We start from the raw sequence: 12,371 nt of genomic DNA, 5'->3' as shown, positions 1-12,371 counted from the left end.
TTGGTATCATGGTATTCCACACTCTGATATACTTTAAGATTTATTCTTTGATTAGTTCTTAATATGTTTATACATTGATTATTCTTTGTTCGTGATTATGTTATTGTCTAATGTGGGTATATGATCACCCTAAACTTGACCATGGGACTGTGGATCACACATCCGGATATCATGGATAGGGTACTGGGCTGGGGGATGTGACAGTAATACTCATAGGGTTATCTAGCCAAACACTTCTAGACACCTAATATTCATGTACTTAGCTCTAGATGCATATTTGATGAACACATTTATGTGTGAAATCTCAGGGTATAAACATGCATTTTACACACTTAGAGTGGAGCTACCTTGGGTTTCATGTTGTTTTTGCATATTTTCGGATTTTTCAAGATTTGAGCAAATATTTGGAGTTTTGGGAATGAAACATGCAATTTTACATGTCAAAAGGTCCGTTCAAATTCTCAAGTGCGAAAAAGACCTGATTTGGAGCATGATGGGCTAGAGATGTGATTATGGGTCAACTCCAAAATATCATAGAAATAAAGAAGCCAATTTTGATCTATGGTTGAGATTAGTTAAGATTTTTATTTTATTTTACTTTATTGTAATTGAAAAATGTATGGGTCCCCAAGTGACAAGATTAGGATTTTCTATTTTTTCTTTAGATTTTCTAGAAGATTTTATTTCTTTTCTTAATTATTTTTCTCTCTCCCCACTTTCTATTTTTGTTACTTTTTTATTTCCTTAATAAACCCATTTTCTTTTGTAATAAAATATATGTGTTTTATTTTTTCTCTCTTTCTTCTCCACTTTATTCTCCATGCCTAAAATATTTTATTCTCTCTCTCTCTCTCTCTCTCTCTCTCTCTCTCTCTCTCTCTCTCTCTCTCTCTCTCTCTCTCTCCATTCCAAACAATTTTATCATTATTATTATGTGTTTTCCTATTCTTTCTATCTCCAAGTTTTCTACTTTTTTCATTCTTTGATTTAATTTTTCTTAATTATTATTCTTATTTATTAGGGTAAACATCACTTACCTCTCCTCTTAGCTAAACAAAAAGCACTTAGATCCCCTCTTAGTTGGATAATATCACTTACCTCCCCTCTTACCTAGCAAATACATCAAACACCTCCCCTTTCTCGGTTAAATTTAACTTTTACCTTAAATATTCTTCTAAAATCCCAAACTACTCTTGGCTAAAAACATGTTTTAGTTTAAACCCTAAATTACTATAATCACCCTAGCAGTTAAAATACTAAATTACCCTCAATTAAAATAATTGTTAAAAACCAAAATATCATAGTTAAATCCCAAATTATCTTAAATTATTAAAACCCCAACGTAACCTTTTTATTTTATTTTATCAAACAACTAAAAAAAATGTACTACTTGATAAAATGCAATTTAAATTGAGACATCTTGACCCAAAACACCCTTAATTAACTTTGATTGTTTAATTTAAATGTAAAAAAGAAAAAGAAGTTAAAAAAAGAAGAGAGAGAGAGAGAGAGAGAGAGAGAGAGAGAGAGAGAGAGAGAGAGAGAGAGAGAGAGAATCCATGCTTCATCTTCTCAATTTAAATTGCATTTGGATATCAAGTAGTATGCATTTTTTTTAGTTGTTTGATAAAATCATGGTAAAAAATTCGAGGGAAACTCAAGTTTCGACCGAGGTGAAAATGGGAAACTTAGGAAATTTCGAGGAAACCGAGGACTATTCCGTACAAGTTTCGACAGGTTTTAGAGAGTATTTTGGGGTGGGATCTTGTATTTAAACTAATTAGAGTATAAATAATACATTTGTTGTATTTTGCTAAAAAAATCAATGTAGATATGTCATTCAATGTACATAACATCAATGTAGAATTGTCCAAAAAGTACATTATAAACTTAACTACTTAAGCACATAACATTCAATATATAATTTCTAACTTCAAAATAGTTGACAATAAAAGGAAAATACAACTTAGTGTTAAGAGGAGTGCCAAGAGTGGATTCATCCTATGAGCTAAGTAGTACTATGCTTGTAACATCCTCTCCTCCAACCAATGAACATAGACATCCCATGACATTTTATGCCTATGGTTGTCAAGTTAAACGACAACTGTAACTTTATAAGTCTGGTCATCAATATGTTTAAGATAACCAACCTGAGAGAATACGCACTTTGGATAGGGAAGTCCTAACGGAGGGGGTATTTGGGGAAACATGAAATAAACAAAAAAATTGAAAATTTGGGAAAGCTACAAAATTTAAAGGAAAAAATCCTAAGTTTCCACAAAATTTTCCAGGTTTCCATGAAATTTCTCAAGTTTCCACAAAATTTCCTAGGTTAGGTTTCCACGAAATTTCCCAAGTTTCCACGAAATTCCCAACTTTCCCACGAAATTTGGGAATTTTTTTTCCTCATGAACCAGCTGGTCCAACTGGGTTGAACCAACTTTCGACAGGTTTCGATCGAAACTGAGGACTTTTTTTCGGTCCTCATGAATTTCGTTTTGCATTTTCCAAAATGGGAAATTTCCACGGAAATTTCCCAAGTTTTGATGGAATTTTGTTCGATGGATAAAATTAAAAAAATAAGGGTATGTTGGGGTTTTAATAATTAAAGATAATTTGGGTTTTAACTATGGTATTTTGGTTTTTAACAATTATTTTAATTGATGGTAATTTAGTATTTTAACTACTAAGGTGATTACGACTTAAACTAAAAAAATATTTCCAGCCAATGGTAGTTTGGAGTTTTAGAAAAATATTTGACGGTAAAAGTTAAATTTACAAGAGAAAGTTAACTGAGGGGAGGTGTTTGATATATTTGCTAGGTAAGAGGGGGGAGGTAAGTGACATTATCCAACTAAGAGGGGTCCAAGTGCTATTTGTTCAGCTAAGAGGGGTGGTAAGTGATATTTACCCTATTTATTATTATTTCTTTCCTTATTTTTACCCCAATTCACCATCTCCTATAAATATCCCCTCCCTCTTAGGCCTAAATTACATTTTCTTTCTCTTTAGTTCATTTAAGCCTTACACCTTCTATTCTCTTTAGCTAGTTTAGGTTTTCTCTAGTTCTTTGATTGTTTTGTGAGGTTCTAGTTTCTAGATTGAATGTTTAAGTTTAATTTTTCTATGTAATGCAATGAATATTCAAGTTATTTAATTTATTTTATGCAAGTGTACGTATTTTCTTTTTTTTGATCAATGCAATTTCAATTTCAATTTCGAGTTCAAGCTTCAAGTTTCAAGTTTCAATTTCGAAGAGGATTCGTTTTTCCTCGGGTCTAGCAATTACAGATTTGGATCGATTGTTCAAGGGTTTTTTTTTTTTTTTTTGTCATTAGAGATTCAAAGATGCAAGTAAGTAGTGTTTGTCATTAATCTTCTCTCCCCCCTCCACCCACTTCTGTCTACCCCTCCATATTCCTAACTTAGGATTTACTTTTCAATATTTATTTATTGTTTTCCTTTCCTCTTGGGTCCTTGATCAAAGATGCATACAGTCGTGCCTTTCTTTGGTTTCCCTTTTCCATTTATTGCTTTGTTATTTGTTTTGTTATTTATTTTTTGCATTTCTTTTCTTTAATATATGTTCCCTCAATTGGTGGATTGTAAGCTACGGAAAAGGGTCCATGGTCTAAGTCATCCTAGTTATACTCCCCTTTCCTCGATCCAGAGCTAACACTTGGATCACTTCCCTTTTATTTGTTTATTTATGTATTATTTGAATTTTTTTTATTCCTGCATTTTATTTATACATTTTTTTTTAATTAGGTGATGAATGGTTAGGTTATGTCTATTTTATTTTGAGTTTCATTTCAATCGCATTAGATGTATGTGTTAGGACCGTTCATTTAGATATGTTAATTTAGTTTAATTAATAAGTCAAAAAGTTTGAATCCTTGCACTCTTGTGTTACCATTAAGAGGTTAAATTCTAAAGTGACATATTTCCCTAAGATTGACCATTTAGCTACACGATACTATGCGCTTGCAGTTACTTTTATTTCACTATCAATATTCATATAAGGTCATTAGGGTAATGGGCGGCGAACCCACAACCCTAGTTGGTAAATAGATACAAGAGAACTAAGTCTCAAAACCAATCCCGCACATTCTCATATCATCATTCACAAGATTTGAATAAAATAGAGCAAACATACTTTCTTACCTTACATTCGCACAAAGTCACACACAATAATCACAAGATACAAGATATCAAAAGTAATGCAAGAATTAATGAATAATTAACATCATCAAGTATACTAGATATGGTTAAGTATATTCCTCACCTTTCAAGCTTATATAGCTCTCCAAATCCCAAAAGTAATCTACCAAAAAGAGAGTGCAATTGACCTAAAGTAACCCTAGAAACAATAGAAATATAATGAGCAATAATCGGGAATCATTCGGAATCAAGGGGCTAAATCACACACCCAAACAGAGGCCGGGGGGGGGGGGTTGGGGCCATATAGGGCTGGTCGATCGGTCCTAGTCGATCGGTCCTAGTCGACCACCTAGTATAGGGCTCTAGCCAAAAACCCTAAGTTTGTCTCTAATTCAATCTCAGCTTAAAACGAAACTTTGGGGTCTTCATTTGTCGGTATTAGGGTCTCCAAACTACCTTCCAAACACCCCAAAATTGGTTCTCATGGATGCCCATGGGTGTCTTTGAGAGGTTTGAATCGGTTCCGAATGCAAAGGATTGCATGAACCAATTCTTACACGGGTTAGGAAGCATTGATGGGGCAATAGGGTGCATTCAATGTGGCCCTCAATGGAAAACAACACAACAATGCAAAAGATCCTATCTTAATTATATTCATAAGAGAGATTGCGAAGGTTATTTAGAATCCTTACCTTATCACGTGATTTCCTTTGGTTCTCGCTCTTCAGCACTACCCAAGGAGTGAAGAAGCTTAAAATCACGAGCTCCCATGTTCTCAGCCTCCTTTTTGCATAAAGAATGTGTTTGTGGAGTTAGAGAATCATAAAGTAGGGTTTAAAATCGAAATCCCGAATTTGCCCTGAAATTGGGCAGGGGCGGTTGGTCCAGTAGATCAACCACCTCCGACCAACCGGTCCTATATCTCCTTCATGAGAAGGCCAATTGTGATGGGCTTCAGAGGGTAGAAGGTCATTTCAAGGGCTTATCATTGGTATAGTTTACCTCAAATTTCAAGTCCTCTAGCATGGGTTTATGGACATGCCAAAACCTCCTTTTTATGCCTTCACAATTGATCTTCTCTCTTCTTTTGAAATCCATTACAGTGGTTGGGTCTTCATCGTGATCATCCACCTCCATAGGTTTGATTTCCGAACACCCGGGCTCAACTCGTATGGTCCAGAGTTGTCGCTTAGTTATACTCTGGGTTTGTGGTCCTGGAACCAATGGGTTAAAGGGTCAAAAATCTGGGGGATTTCTTAGCCTGCCTCTATTCTTGCCCAATGCACATTCCAAACTTCTCTCTGGCTCTAGAGAAAAATTCCTCACGTGCCAAAAGGTGATTTTGTGGTCTCCATGCGTCTCCTACAACAACTTTTATGTGTTTCTTGCTGTGAATGTCAATTATTCTTCTTGTTTATCTCAGATTTCCTCAAATTCATCTTAGATCTCCTCTATTTTAAACTTCTTTCTTTGAAACTCATGCATTGGTTAAACTCTTTGTTTCCAAACTTCTCTTTACTACTCACCATTGTCACATCCACCCAGCTGGTACCCTACCAGGCATACCCAGGTATGTGATCCATAGTCCCAAGGATCAAGTATTGAGCAACCATGCCTCCCACATACGCGATAACACAATCATGAACAATAATAATTAAGGTAAAAGCATATAATAAATGACATTAAAAATAAGATAAGAATAGATAATCGAGGGCCAGAATAAAATGATACCAAGTGTATAATCAAAAGGAAGGAAGTGAGCGGAATTCACTCCTTCAGTGGCAGCGGAAAGTAGATCAATCAAAGTTAAGTTACAGATCCTGTCACATCCCCCCAGCCGGTACCCTATCTGGATTACCCGGGGAAGTGATCCACAGCCCAAAAGATCAAGTTTAGGAACGAACATATCCATTTAGCACAATAACATAATCAAAAGCAAGAACAAATCATTGTATTCTAATAAGTTAATAATAAAATTAAAGAAAAGATCTCAGAAGGATCACTAAGAATATCAGAGTGCGGAAAACATGATACCAAATAAAAAGGCAACTGTAGAGTATAGCGGAAATATACTCCATAAACATATGCGGAAGGTAGATCGAAATCTAAGTAAAGCTCTAAGCTAATACAGGTAAAGTAAAAGATAAGTCTAAAAGAAACAAGAGAAATCTAATCCACATCTTCAGTCAGCTCTTCTTCATCTTCAGTCTTCATCTTCTTCACCTTGCCCTTCCTTATATGGACCGTCATCATATTTCAAACCTGCAGAGAAGTCTAACAAAAGATATGGTACAAAAGGAGTGAGTTTCGAAAGAAACCCAGTAAGGCAGTTAAATCCATAATAACATAAATGGCAGGATTTCAAAACAAACATAAATGCAATATGGTATGAGACAAACAATGAATGTATGAATCTAACTCTATGTATGCTGGTCTCTATTGGCAGACATGCTTTAAGTCATAGCACCGTACTTCTTTAGGAAAGTCTCATTCACTCATCATCAGTTGGTAATGGGTCCTTCATCCCTCAGGATATTCCATGGCTGGGGGTATAGGTCACCACTCTCTCACATCACCATTGGTCTAAGTACCGGCGCATGTCAGGGTTAAGCCTAGCCAAATGCAAGTCTTCTACTTAGTTATATCAAGTCAGATCCAGATACGTCCATTCCTCGCCCCTGGCGATCCTTTCAGGTATCCTTCACACTAGAGTCCTCATAGTCCCTGATTACGGACTCATCAATCCTACTGGTTATCCACATATGGTAAACGGGAAGCTCTCACGTCCCCTCACGGGTTGGTTACCGGTCTTGAGCGCCCGTGAGCCCAAGTCTATCCATATGCAACCCTACCAATAAATGGCCCCCACAATGTGATTCCTGTCCTCTCACGGGTTGGTTACCGGTCTTGAGTGCCCATGAATCCCCATTGCTACCACGGGTCGTTCGGTCTCAATACCCCTCCGATTAAGGTCTGACATAACGGGACATCCTAGCCAAACACTACTAGACAGTCCTAAATATGTCATCCAACAGTTTAGGAAGGTGTCCAGAGGGCATCTCCGGAAACATCCCATAATATTCCCGTAGTTGTCCAAGGACAGAAGTGTCAAAAGGACACCTCTCCTTCCCGAACCATACTTAATCAATCACATTCACAAATCAATCATATCATACACATTTACAGTATATAGAAAATATACCATAATAAGATTCATCTCATATACAGTTGACAAATAAAGACTTTCATAAACTAAAGAAAGCAAGTAAATAATGCTACTGTAATTGAAGTAAATACAACAGTAATATATTCATAAAAGAATCTAATTATGGTAACAAATCCAAAAGATTCTAATATAGAAACTAAAATCACACAATCTACGCTATTATAGAAGTAACCATCCTTACCTTATATAACTTGAAGAGAATCTCCAAGGATCAAGGAGAATCTTCCTAAACTTGGCAAGAAGGTCCTAAACAAGTATATATATCATATTAGGAAAGAAACCTAGAAGGAAAGATATTAAAACATTCAAAACAGACCAAATCTGGAGTTGCTGTACTCATTGGTCGATTGGATTGGTCTACTGTCTCAGTCGACCAATCAGTCGACCAATAGAGACAGTGGCCTTCAAAATCAGAGTTTTTAAAATAAAGAACCGAATTTGGTGGTTCAAAAGGGTACCAAACAAGGGGGAAACTACTATCACAGTATCCTAGTATATAGAGGACTTCAAAACACTAATCAAATCAAGTCTTCAAGTTACAAATTAGGAAACAAAAGTTACCATAATTAGATCAATCATGGTTCTTGAAGAATTCATAGTAACAATCATGGACAAGAACGATAGGATGATGGATCATTGATTGTGATAAAGAAATCATGAAAAGCATGCATAGATCTTCAAGAAAAATAGATCTAAGACTGAAGAACATGAATCTAAATAAGGAAACAAAACTTACCATAAATGTATCAGTTATGGTTTTCGAAGAAAGCATGGTATGATCAAGAAGAAAGAACTAAAGTTTTGACAGGTTACAACTCTTGTAAAGAAAACACACCGATTAACTACTAATATGATCAATAAAACAGATCTAAGAAGATCAGAATTCGAATCAAAAGATGAACAAAGACAAGATCATGATTCCTTCAAAAGCTTGCAATGATCATGGTTAAGATCATCGCATTAGCCATTAATCCTTAGGAAGATCATGAGGGATGAGTAGAGAGATGTTTGCAACAGAGAATGCAGCATCTTCTCTACTATGTTAGCCCAAAAAGGAAAGAAAAACAGAGATGGAGAAGAAGAAGAGAGTGTAGACATACCTTTGATGCAAGAGGAAAAAGATTACTTGAGTTCTTGCGAGGGATCAACCAAGGATGCAAGGAAATTGATTAGAATGGAGTTCTAACTCGTTCCAGAGGCTTAGGAGGCAGAGGAGACGAACTAATCCTGAGATTGGACTTAAATAGAGCAACAAAGACCTAAATCTAGAAAACAGATCTCATTGGTCGATTGGATTGGTCTACTGGCCCAGTCGACCAATCAGTCGACCAATGGAGACAAAGAAGGTACAGATTGCCTTTGTTTTGGTCATAACTTCTTCGTTTGAAGTCCGATTGATCCGAAATTCGAAAGGGAACTTCACACAAACATACTAAGACTATCTAGCATGAATTTGACATCATCCATGGTCCAAAAATCAGTACTTTATAAATTTGGGAACATGAGTTTCTAAATTGGAAACAACATGGTTCTCATAGCAAACTCACCATGGATTCAAGGGGAGAATTAGAGAGAACAAGGCTTCTCTATAATGGAATATCAAGAACATATCAGAGGCAAGAATAACTAAATAGAAAATCAAAAGAATACTAATCCTAGAATGAGAGGAATCAAAAATAGAAACTTACTAGAATGCTTATATCAATGGTCAACATAGAAGGCTAAAATGGCTAGAAATAAAGGGGAATTGATTCAAGGAGATGAAATACATTGGAACAGTAGTAAGGCTAAGATCAAACATGTTAAACATTAATTAGAAAAGAAGCTACAGTAGAATGATCATGCTGTCCAAAACTCAACCAAAATCAGTGAAGAATTGAGGAGATTCACCATGTGGTTTCAAGGAATGAATAAAGTGATTGGGGGTTCACTCTGAGACATTAGGAGATTAGAGAATAGGTAGTTACAGTATTGTAACACCTTCTCCACAATCAAAACATCAAGATAGAATAGTAAGAAGAGGAAAAGAGAGAAGAAGGAGATAGAACACTGAAATCAAGGTCCAACTTCAAGGTGTAACATTAAACTAACCTTTCTTCACCCAAAATAGATAGGGTGTCCTGGCTAGGTTTGGGCTGGATTTCACAGATCCAACATCTAAAAGAGTATATCAATGAAAGTTATAATTACAAATCCAGGTTCCAAAATGACAGCACAAAGGCCTAAGCTAAGGTCTCCTCGGTTTTATACAATATATCCTCATAGGTGTACACAAAGGAAACTAAGTAGGGGCTTTCCCACACCAGGGTCGGGCTAATCTTGGTACGGAGGGTAACCACCCTCGGTATCTTCACCGTAACCTTCATAATGGCCAAGACCTTTAGTGTAGTATGAGGGATCCTGGTTTGCCTCAAGGTATGAGCCATCAGCTTCTTCGGTACCTGTAGAGAAATCTAACAAAACAATTCCACAGAGAGGAATGAGTTTGAGAGAACTCAGCAAGACAGTTATTCCATAGTACATAAACCATATGATACAAATCATAACATGATATGAAACAAATGATGCAAGTATGATTCTAACTCTACATATGCTAGTCTCTATGGTAGACATGCTTTAAGTCATTGTACCATACTTCTTTAGGTAAGTCACAATCACTCAATCACCGGTTGGTAATGGGTCCTGCATCCCTCGGGACAAATCCATGACTGGGGTTTAAGTCACCACTTTCTCACATCACCATTGGTCTAAGTAGTGGCGCATGTCAAGGTGAAGCCTAGCCCAATGCAAGTCATCTACTTAGTCATATCATGTCAGATCCAGATACGTTCATCCCTCTCATCCCGGGATCCTTTCCGGTATCCTTCACACTAGAGTCACAGATATTACTCACCGGACTCACCAACCCTATTGGTCATCCACAAATAGTAGATGGGAAGCTCTCACGTCCTCTCACGGATATAACCCACCGGTCTTGAGCGCCCGTGAGCCCAAGTCTAGCTATTTGCAACCCTACCAATAAATGGCCCCTTTTGGGTATCTGTAGTATAATTTATGTCCTCTCATGGGGTGGTTACCGGTCTTAAGCACCCATCAAACCATACTACTACCACGGGTTGTTCGGTCTCAATGCCCTTCCGATTCGGGTCTGATACAACGGGGATGTCCTAGCCAACACATCTAGACAAGTCCTATGTATGTCATCCAATGATTTAGGAAAGCATCGATGGGCATCTTCGGAGAACATCCCATACTATTCCCTCTGATGTCCAAGGATAGAAATGTCAAAAGGACATTCCCCAATCCCAAATCTAACTTATCCAATCACATTCTCAGTTCATCAAATCATACATACATGATACATCATCATATTGAAAGATACGTCATATCATCACGTGATCAAGTGTATAAGTAAATAACAAGAATGAATAGACATGATAAACAAAGTAAATAAACATGGTGCTACTGTCATAAGGTAACTACAGTAGTCATATGATGTCTAAATACAACTAATAAGCCGAGCCTACTAAGTTGCCAATATCAGTGTAATTGTCACATAGTCTATGTCATATGGGTATAACCGTCCTTACCTTAAGCTGCGATGATGATAATCCAAAGGTCACAAAAGAATGATCCAAAGATGGTATTAAGACCCTAGACAAACATAAATGAAAGATTAGAAAAGAAATCGGGAAAATTGGAGGTCGAACGAATTAAATCGGCAAAGCACACAATTCAGCAACTGCTTGGTTGACTGACTTGGTCGACTGACCCTGTGAAATCCAGCCCAAACCTAGCCTAGACACCCTATTTGTTTTGGGACAAAGAAAGACTTGTTTGATGTTAGACCTTGAAGTGGGACCCAAAGCTTAGTGTAGATATGTTTAGAAGACCCAGTAAAGTCAAGCCAAGCCTCTCCCTTAGTGTTGATCTGGGTGTTGACCCGAAACCCTTGGACATTGACGATGATGCCCCTCACTTGAGAACATTGTTAGGGTTAGTTTTGAATCTGCAGCCTGAATAAGGTGAGCTTAGTTTGTGGACCTAATGAAATCCCATGTATGATCCGAAGATATTTCTGAAAACTAGACTTCTTGATTTACTTGTGGAGAAAACCTCACTCAATTTGACCCTGTATAGCTCTCTGAATCCCTGTCCGAAGTTGCTGAACTATGTCTGGCCAATTATGTCTGCGCATCCATGAAGACTGAATTATTTGAAGTACCTAACAAACTCCTGTGCACAATCCGAAGGTATTTATGGAAACTAGACTTCTTGATTGACTTGTAGGATAAAACCCCACTCAATTTGACTCCGTATAGCCCTCCGAATCCTTGTCCGAAGTTGCTGAACTGTGCTGGTCGATTTTCCAGTCAACCAGCCAGTCGACCAACAGTTATGGATTTCGAAAAATGAAATTTTTTTTTTTATTGTTTTGACCCTACCTTTTTGGAACTCATGAATGAAGGTCTAAACTAAGCTTTGGCATTCCAGAGAACGAGGAGTGGCATTCCCTAGGCTATCTCTTGGTGTTGGTGAAGGATTTTGACTCTAATCATTGGCATTCCATCTCAATCATTGCTTCAAGGTATGGATTCTCTCCTTCTTCTTCTAATCTATTCAATCTCATATTAATTTTTACTCTTGGGACCATGGCTGAAGTGCTGCAACCTTGCAAACACTTGGCCATGAGCTTCCCCTTTCATTTCCATCAATCTCACTTCATTCTTGCTATGATATACTTCATTTATGATTGCTTACATTACAATTCCATGATTCCTTTCATTTCAATCTATTCTTTGATTCAAAACTGATGTGTATATGTATGCTAGGTCTGGTTTACTATGGATTCATGATTCTAAATTAGTTCTTATCATTCCCTTAATTGATTCCCCATCATTCCTTGCAATTTCAATCAATTCCAATTCAATACTTCATGTTTAGCATATAGAACATAGGGTTTCGATTTGGGTATTCACAATTG

Source organism: Hakea prostrata, chromosome 10 (genome assembly GCF_041222555.1).
Source record: "Hakea prostrata isolate BN-2017 chromosome 10, UWA_Hpros_2, whole genome shotgun sequence".
Lineage (NCBI taxonomy): Eukaryota > Viridiplantae > Streptophyta > Magnoliopsida > Proteales > Proteaceae > Hakea > Hakea prostrata.
The sequence above is the reverse complement of the archived record's forward strand: the minus strand, read 5'-3'. Positions refer to the sequence as shown.